Genomic DNA, 9,793 nt, shown 5'->3' with positions numbered 1-9,793 from the left:
AAAAAAAAAAAAAAAAAAAAAAAAGAAAAGAAAAGTATAGCCAATTTCACTTAAAATAAAGAAACAAAAATTAAAAATAACACATTGCCAAAAATTAATGTAAGACTATACTAAAATCACATTTCATTATACATTGGGGTTATTTTTAAAGTGTGAAGCTTGTTTAATGATTAAATATCTTAAATTAGTTTATTATGTGAAAATATTTTATTGATAACAATAAGGATGTTATCTAAAATATAAAAAATATTTCTAAAATTTTCATCAATTTCTAAGAATAATTTTTTAGAAGACTAGAAATAATGGATAGTTTCTTAAAATGCTGTTTTAAATTATCTATTAGAATTCAATGGACAACATTTGTCATAATAATAACCTAGAAGGACTCACATTAATTTTAGAAACACAAATTGCTAACAATGAGAATACATTCTGAGAAATGCATCATTAGGCAATTTTGTCATTCTGAGAAAGTCACAGAGTGTACTTACACAAACCTAGATGATATAGCCTAGGCTAGATGGTACAGCCTATAGCTTCTAGGGTAAAAACCTGTACAGCATGTCACTGTGCTCAATTATGCAGGCAATTATAACACGATGGCCAGTATTTGTGTGTCTAAACATGGAAAAGACACACTCAAAATACAGTATAAAAGATAAAAATGGTACACCTGTAAGGGCATTTACCATGAATAGAGTTAGAAGGACTGGAGTTGCTCGGGGTGAGTCAGTGAATGGTAAGTGAACATGAAGGCCTGTACACTACTATAGAATTTATCACTGTACAATTAGGATACACCAAATATATAAAAATATTTTTCTTTTTTTAATAATAAATTAATCTTAGTTTACTATAACTACTTTATAAACTTTTTTTAACTTTTGACTCTATTGTAACAACACTTAATTTAAAACACAAACTCATTACACAGATGTACAAAAATATTTTCCGTCTTAATATGCTTATTCTGTAAGCTTTTTTCTTCTTTTTTTACTCTAAACTTTTTAATTAAAAACTAGGACACAAATACACACATTAGCCTAGGTCTGCACAGGGTCAGGATCATCAATATCACTATTATCCAGCTCCACATCTTGTCCCACTATAAGGTCATCACAGACAATAACACACATGGAGCTGTCATCTATGATAACAATTCCTTCTTCTGGAACACCTCCTGAAGAATCCGCCTGAACCTATTCTACCATTAATTTTCTTTTACGATAAGTTTTAAAAGTATACTCTAAAATTGTGATTAAAAGTATAGTGTATTAAATACATAAGCCATTTACAGTCTTTTATTATCATTATCAAGTACTATATGCTGCACATAAATTGTATGTGTTGTACTTTCATACCACTGGCAATGCAGTGGGTTTGTTTACACCAGCATCACCACAAATATATGAGTAACATGTTGCACTACGATGTTATGATGGCTATAATGCCACGATGTCACTAAGTCATAGAAATTTTTCAGCTCTGTTATAAACTTATCAAAATGTTCTTGTATAGCACGTGACTGCATATTAAATGTGGTGTCATTTAATATACTGTGTGTTCTGGAAAGGGCAATAATTCAGAAGATAATACAAATTGCAATGTGTAATAATTGAAAAACTAGTGTCAAGTGTCAAGATCATTGTTTCTTGCATTTGATATGATTGAAGACTACATAAACATTGTAATAACTCTTAGAATGTATAAATATTAACATTTACTAAGAAGGCTGATTAAAATAACATAAGAATATAAGAATCCTTATTGGAATACTTAGAATACTTTAGTTTGTAATATAAACTGCCGTGTACATTCTCAACCCTGTATTAAAAGACATTAAAATAATTAGAAATAAAATTTGCCAGATACTTGTGGCAGATTTTTAGAGATATCTAAACATTTTTAGAGATATCTAAATTTTTTAGATTTTAGAGATACCTAAAATCTGACTGAAACACAAAAAGACACTAGGCTCATAGAAAAGATCGACTCTGTTACTTGATAGTGTGAACTATGTATATTGTCCCTCTATTAAGATATAAATGGATATCAATTTTAATTGAAATTCAATTTTGGTGACTTTAAGAGGCATGCATTAATATTTAAATTTCCCATGGGAAAGTAAATGTTCTAAAATAACCATCAATATTTTAAAAAGAAAAAAAGGGTGGCACTGGCTATAAATACTTAATAAGTAAAGTCGAAAGAACTGTCAGATTAATAGATCTATAATCAGAAAATTCGGTGAATTTTATGGGGAAAGCCTACATCCATCTTTTCCTTCATTTTCTTATTTATTTAAGAGTGTAGGTACTAAATAAAAATTTGCTGAATGAATGAATGAACAAAGTCGGGTTTTGAGTTAACAGCAGCCCCAGCTACTTGACTGCAGCCTGTGAGATGCTCACAGCTTGAGAACCTACCTAACCTGTGCCTGAATTCCTTGCCCACAGAAACTGTGAGACAATGTTGGTGGCTTTCTGTTGCTATGTTTTGCTGCATTTTTAAATATATAAATAGATAAATAATACTCATGGAAAGATGTAAGATTTAAAACAAGTTGAAGAAATTATATGAGAACATTTATCTTACCTTTCCCAATGGAAGGACTTCCACACATAATGGTAACTAAAGACAATACAAAGACTGAAGATTTTACAGTATAAACATATCCAATATGCAGGTTATAAAAACATACAAATATATAACAACCATTTGGGAAATGGCTTATGGTAAATACAAAAGGAAGATGTTTAATATTCTTATTAGGTTGGTGCAAAAGGAATTGTGGCTTTTGCCATTACTTTTGTTACCTTTATTAAGAGCTTTTCAATTAATAAGAAACAATTAAACATCACAACTTAAAATCAGAAAAGGAATAAAAGTCAGTTTAAAAGTTAAGAAAAAAATCAAATTAAGGTTTCACCCTTACTAGTCATTAAAAAACCCCCCATTAAAAAAAAAAAAAAAAAAAAAAATCTACACCAAACCCGTATGTTTGACCTATCACTTTTCTCATTGCTGAAAGACTTGTTCTCTGTTTGCTTTGGCATTAAAATTTCTCCCCATACACGTACAGTTTCAGCAGGGTTATGGGAACTTTCAATTTTGTCTTCTTTATTTTGATTGTACGGTGGGTCCACAGACTTGCCTTCGTATATTTACTTATAATATTTACCTCTTTTCTTGTGCATAGTTTCTATTTTAACTATACAATCGAAAGGTTATCTTTTAATTTGATCTTTTGAAGCTTAAATAATAGTTCTCTTTTCAAATACCAATTTCTTATGTTTTCTCAATTTCTGATTGTGTTTGTCTTTGACAGAACAACCTGGCTGTCAACAGCTTCTGTGAACTAAGAAATTTTTTTTCCTATAATGAAATCTGCTTCCATTTTAAATCTGCACATTCTTCTTACTAATACCATCTCTATTAAAGTGATGATTTGTTTCTCATTTCCACTGTTTTTCAATCCTTTCTACTTTTCGATCCTTAAAGCCTCCTCTTGGTTTTATTTTTTATTTATTTTCTCCCCAAATCAGTCCCCAAAGAAGTACATATTTCATATTACAGAGATAAATATTGATCTTTTTATTTTTATTAATTTTTTTGTGTATGTTACATAAGCAAATGTGCATCATTCTTTGGGATTATAACTTTCTCAAATATCCTCAGTCTCTCAATCGTGAGTAAAAAACATAAAAAAGAGTCGAAAAAATCCTTGACCTTTATGGCAAGCTTTTGAACTCTCACGATTTTGTGCTTTGCATCATTCATAGTCACATTTCCCTCCTCCTCCAAGAGTTGTTCAAAATGAAGAAAAAGAAACACATGTACATATTTAGATATAAACATGAAATACACCATAATAAATGCATGATGCATATGATTAAAACACAATGCATATGAAGTTCAAGACCCCTCTTTTCATGGTAAAAGCTTCCTTTAAAATCACTGCTAATATTTCTAGCCATTAAAAGATAATTTTAGTCAAAATTTAAAAGTTTTAAAAGAAAATAAATGAGACTATCTTGAGATACAAAATATGTTTTGTATCTCAAAGGACACCAGAAGAACAAATAATGAAGGCTGATAAATCAAAATATCTTTATGAGGAAATCTGCCAAAAGAATAAACATCATAAAAATAAAGTCAAAAGACACAACGCAGGATGACTGTGACAGACTAGCAGTCTTCCTGAGAAACAAAGGACACTGGATAAATTAGAAAAGACATTGCTTTGGAGAGCTACCAAGGAAACTGGGATTTGAGGAGGTCAGAGCCTACAGATAACAGCAACACACTAAGGTAAGTCTTATATCTGCCCCTCTTTCTCCTAAAAGCATTTTCTAGTAATATGTGGTAAGAAGTTGTTGGCAGGGAGAACTTGAGCAGAGCTTTAAGCAGTCTTCTAGGACCACAAAAATAACACACACACACACACACACACACACAAATGGAGTGCAGGCACACTCAGGTGGAACTGCCCCAGTAGACATTGCAGGTTTTTAGTTGGGATGCCTGAAAGACTATATCCAGGAATAAGAATGAACTGAAAATACATAAGGACTAATAAAAACTGACACTTAGCCTTGAAGAAACTTAATCCATGGTGATTGATTACAATACTGTCAGTCAGAAGCAAGTGAAAATACTCTCTAAAGGAAGAAACATACTCTAAAACCTCTAAAATTTTTCATACACAATGTATGGAATTAAATCAAAAATTGGAATATGAATAAGAGAAAAAAAGTGGAATAAAAAATGTTTAAATGACAGTAGAAACAAACTCACAGGTGATCGCTACAAAGACTATCATTCACCAACTTTAAAAGAAATATGATTTATATATTAGGAAGAATATATCAATATAAAATATTTTACTATAGATTTGGAACCTATAAAATTATATAATTAATTAATATAATTAATTACAAATTCTAGAAATGAGAAAATAACTGATTTAAAGCATGCAATAAATAGGTTCAAGAATAGACTAGATACACCTAAAAATATGATGCATTATCTGAAAAATAGATTAGTAGAATATATTCAGGATAAATCACAGAGAAATAACATGAGAAATATAGAATGAATTAAAATTATACAAATAGACACAGAGAGGGATGATTGAAAGAACAGAATACAGGCAATTTTTGAAGACATATAACAAAGAGTTTTCCATAATGAATGAAAGACATCAAACTACAGATTTCAAAGCAGTAAAGCTCGAGAAGACTAAATGCAAAGATTATCAAACCTGGGCATATCATAATAAAATACTAAAAGTCAAAATAAAGAGAAAAATCATAACCAGCCAGAAGAAGAAAGGCATATATTCTCCAGAGAACCCACTAAAACATTTACAATGTTTTCTTCAACAGAAATATAAGAAACCAGAGGTTAATGAAACAGAATGTGTAAAGTTCTACAACCAACTAATATGGAAATAACAAAAAAGTCTCCTGACCAAAACAAAAAATGAAAAAACTCATCTATAAAAAATAAACTGTATACAAAATACTAAAAAATGTTCTATGGGAAGAAGAAATTTGATCTTACATACAAGAATGGGAAGTTTCAAAGACTGAAGAACAATGGAAATGAGAAACATATCATCATTCAAATAGAAATGGCATTAGTAAGAGGAAGGTTGTGTGTATTTAAAATGCATGCAGATTTCATTGTCGATATCAGTAGAAAGAAATCCTGGATTTCACAATAACTGACAAAGACTTATATCAAGAATGTATAACAATTCTTTTAAATGTAAATATAAATACCAAAGATTACAAAATGGTAATTCATTAAAAAAAGATAAAAAAAGAAAACACATCTATATATTTGATGACAATATGACATGTATATGATAGCCATAGGATGCTGTCATACATATGTCATGTTTTCATAAATCATATAAATAAGAACTTGAAGTAAAGCAAAGTTTCATGCTCTGATGGTGGGAGTGGAAATGGAAACTACAATTTTTAAATAACGATTTGGTAATTTTTTAAATGTTTACATATGAGAAAAGGAAACATATACTATAATGTATGCTGCAACACTTTGAAATATCAAAAATATGTATACAAAACAATGTCTCTCTGCCTGAGAATGGACAAATAAAATATGGTATATTTATATAATGAAATATTGTAAAGCAGATAAAATGAGAGAGAACTATAAATAAAACAATGGATACATCTTCAAAATATATTTTTAAGCCCCAAAATTGTTGCCAGAGGGTATTTCGAGCATAACATAATTTACATAAAAATTGAAAACATACACAATACTCATATATTATAAATACATAAATATATATGTAAGGATTTAAGAGTGTGTCAGACCAGTTTTAATTCTAGAGGGAACAGAGGAAATTGCAATAAGATAAAAATATACCTTCAGGAACGTAACTGTAATTATAATGTTCTATGTCTTAAAATAAAAAACATTAAGGAAATATAATTTTCCTGAAATGTAAAGCAACTGATGAATATAGGAGGCATTCTTTTATTTTGTATTCTTGTTTCTTATATTTTATAGTAATTTTATAATAAAATGCTTTTTTAAAAGTCTGTTATGATATGAATAGAACCTGAAAGCAGAAAGCTAGAGGATAAGATAATGGTCCAGGTACAAGATGGTTATGGCTTGGACTTAACCATATGGCTTGGACAGTAGTCACCAAGTGACAAGTGGTTGGATTAAGGATAGTTTTTTTAAATTATGGCTAACAGAATTTTCCAAGGATAAGAACTGAGAATCATAAAGAACTCATGTTTTTGGCTTCAGCAATATATTTAATGGAGTAATATTGAACAAGAAATCAATTTGAGAAGGAATCAAACTGGGAGTTTAAAAGGAGCTATGTCTTTAATATTCAAAGCTATGGCATCTATCAGGTGTTCAACGATATATCAAGTAGGCAGCTGAATGTATAAGCTAGAGTCAAGAGTGAGGTCAGGTCTGGGAATATAAATGGGGAGTTAGCATGAAAATGGTACTTAAGGCTAGGCGCCGTGGCTCACGCCTATAATCTCAGCTCTTTGGGAGGCCAAGGCGGGTGGATCACGAAGTCAAGAATTGAGGACCAGCCTGGCCAAGATGGTGAAACCCCGTCTCTACTAAAAATACAAAAATTAGCCGAACGTGGTGACAGGAGCCTGTAATCCCAGCTACTCAGGAGGCTGAGGCAGAGAATTGCTTGAACCCAGGAGGCGGAGGTTGCAGTGAGCTGATATCGCGACACTGCACTCTAGCCTGGGCCACAGAGCCAGACTCCGTCTCAAGAAAGAAAAAAAAAAAAAAAGATACTTAAAGCAACAGTATTACTTATGCACAGAGTGAAGATGGAGAAAAGAGGGGAGTGTTAAAAACTGTTTCTTGGAACCCTACATAATTAATAGTGCCTAGAAAAAGGTCTAAAAAAAAAGAGAGGGCAACTAAGTATGTAAGAAAGAATAACTACCGCATCAAGAAACACGCACAGGGCTGGGCTTGGTGGCTCACACCTGTAATCCCAGAACTTTGAGATGCCAAGGTGTGCAGATCACTTGAGGTCAGGTGACAGAGAACAGCCTGGCCAACATGGTGAAACCCCATCTCTACTAAAAATACAAAAATTAGTTGGACCTGGTGGCACACACCTGTAGTCCCAGCTACTCAGGAGGCTGAGTCAGGAGGATGGCTTGAACCCATAAGGCAGAGGTTGCAGTGAGTTGAGACCGCACCACTGCACTCCAGCCTGGGCAACAGAGTGAGACTCTGTCTCAAAAAAAAAAAAAAAAAAAAAAACCTCGAAAAGTGTGAGATTCAAATATTAAAAAGGCTGTCATAAACAGACAAGCAATGTAAATGCTAAAGAAAACTGTTTAAAGTGCGAGCTGTAGATTGAATTAAAGAATTAAGTAAGATGGATGAGAATTCTGTTTAAGTTTGGGACTGTAATAGTTGCTGTATATTCTAACGGGAATTACCCAATAAGAATATATTGATGATGGAGAATGGGAAAGGGACATAATCTTGAGCAAAAGGCATGTATGTAGGGGGCATGAGTGAATCAAGTGCACAGTGCAGTAGTTGTCCTTGGCATAGCCATGCACTGCAACAGAAAGGAAGGAAAACCGTTTGGTACATATGCAGACAGTTATTAGATGTGCAAGTGGAAAGACGATTCAGTTCTCATCTGATTTCTTCTATTTTCTTGGTGAAATAAGAAGTGCTATGTACTAAATTGTGTACCCCACCCAAAACTCATATGTTGAAGCCCTAACCTCCAGTGCGACTATATTTGGAGACAGAGTATATAAGGATGTAATCAAGGTTAAATGAAATTATAAGAGTGGGACCCTGATCTAATAGAATTTCTATCATTAAAAGAAGAGACATCAGAAAGCTCCCTACTCCTCAGGTCCCACACACACACACAAATTATGTCAGTGCCCAGCAAAACGACAGCTGCCTCCAACAGAAGAGAATAGACTTCCAAATGAAGGCTACCTTTGGCCAAGCAGAATAATACAAGAAACAAGATTATCATCTGAAAGTAGAAAAGGAAAGGGATGATGAAAGTTTGAAAGAGAAGAACTGAGATAATGATCTCAGAGAGTGGGACAGTGAATTAGGGAGATAAATTTACCTCTGGGCCATACTGAGGACTCCATAAATATTGATGGAGTGACTGAAATAGAGGAAAAGAAAGAAAATAATTCAGAGAAGCATTTGAGAACAGAGTGAGTGTGGAGTTTGAGGGAACATTAGAAGTGGTAGGGTGATAATGATTTGATGTTCAGAGATATGTGGGACTAAATGAGTGGTGACTGGTGACTTGTAAATCCTAGAATTCTGCTCAGTATGGAGGAAATGAGCCTGCAAGTTATATGAGGATAAGTACTAATGGTCACTTAATGGGAGATGGGCAATATTTCGAAATGTAATTGTTCAACTTCTCTTGAAGGGATATGTTTATATCCCTCTCAGTATTAAATGCTGGTATACCACTTGCACTGCTGCTGTTTATTATAAGCTTCCGCTGTTACTTTTTGATGCAGTCAGAGAAAAAATGTTAGTCATTTATTTTAGCTTTCACATTATTTAGAGCTTACCGTTCTTACTTTAATAGCTTTACATCTTCTCTTGCCTTATTTGAAAAATGTCAATTATAGAAATATCTACTTATCTAACTCTGGCTCAGGTTTACCTCCCCAAGTTCAACTCTTCCAAGTTGAGCCCCACCTGTTAAAATCAGAACTCATTTCCTCTTTGTTAGGTACTTGAATGAATCAAGCCTTCCTTGGACATCTCTACATGCTCTTTTATTTTCAACAGTCTCTTCACTCTTTCCTCCTGAGTTTAACTATCAAAGGTTTCCCTTTAGAGGTCAATTATTTCTTGACCTCTTGACTTCTCTGTGTTCTTACTTTAGTATCAGATCAGACTGAGGGTTTGCTGTGCTTCTGCGAATCCTCCCCTATCAAGCTGTTATGATGCTATATTTTAATTATTTGTTTATATGATTTACTTCTTACTATATCGTCACCTCCATGAAAGTAAACAATTTGTACTTTTTGCTCATCAGTACATCCTTCAGACTATAAATTCTTAATTCACATTTATTGAATAAATGTATGCATGCTTCTTCTGATCCAATATATTAGAAATATTTTAACAATCTTAAAATGTCTACTTTGTATATTATAACTTGAATATGAGTCCCAGACAGTAGCCATATATTCCACCCAAAATAGCAGTGATGGTTATGAAATTATTCATTGAAAACTTTATTTCC

Source organism: Rhinopithecus bieti, unplaced genomic scaffold (genome assembly GCF_001698545.2).
Source record: "Rhinopithecus bieti isolate Rb0 unplaced genomic scaffold, ASM169854v2 scaffold_30888, whole genome shotgun sequence".
Classification (NCBI taxonomy): Eukaryota; Metazoa; Chordata; class Mammalia; order Primates; family Cercopithecidae; genus Rhinopithecus; species Rhinopithecus bieti.
The sequence above is the reverse complement of the archived record's forward strand: the minus strand, read 5'-3'. Positions refer to the sequence as shown.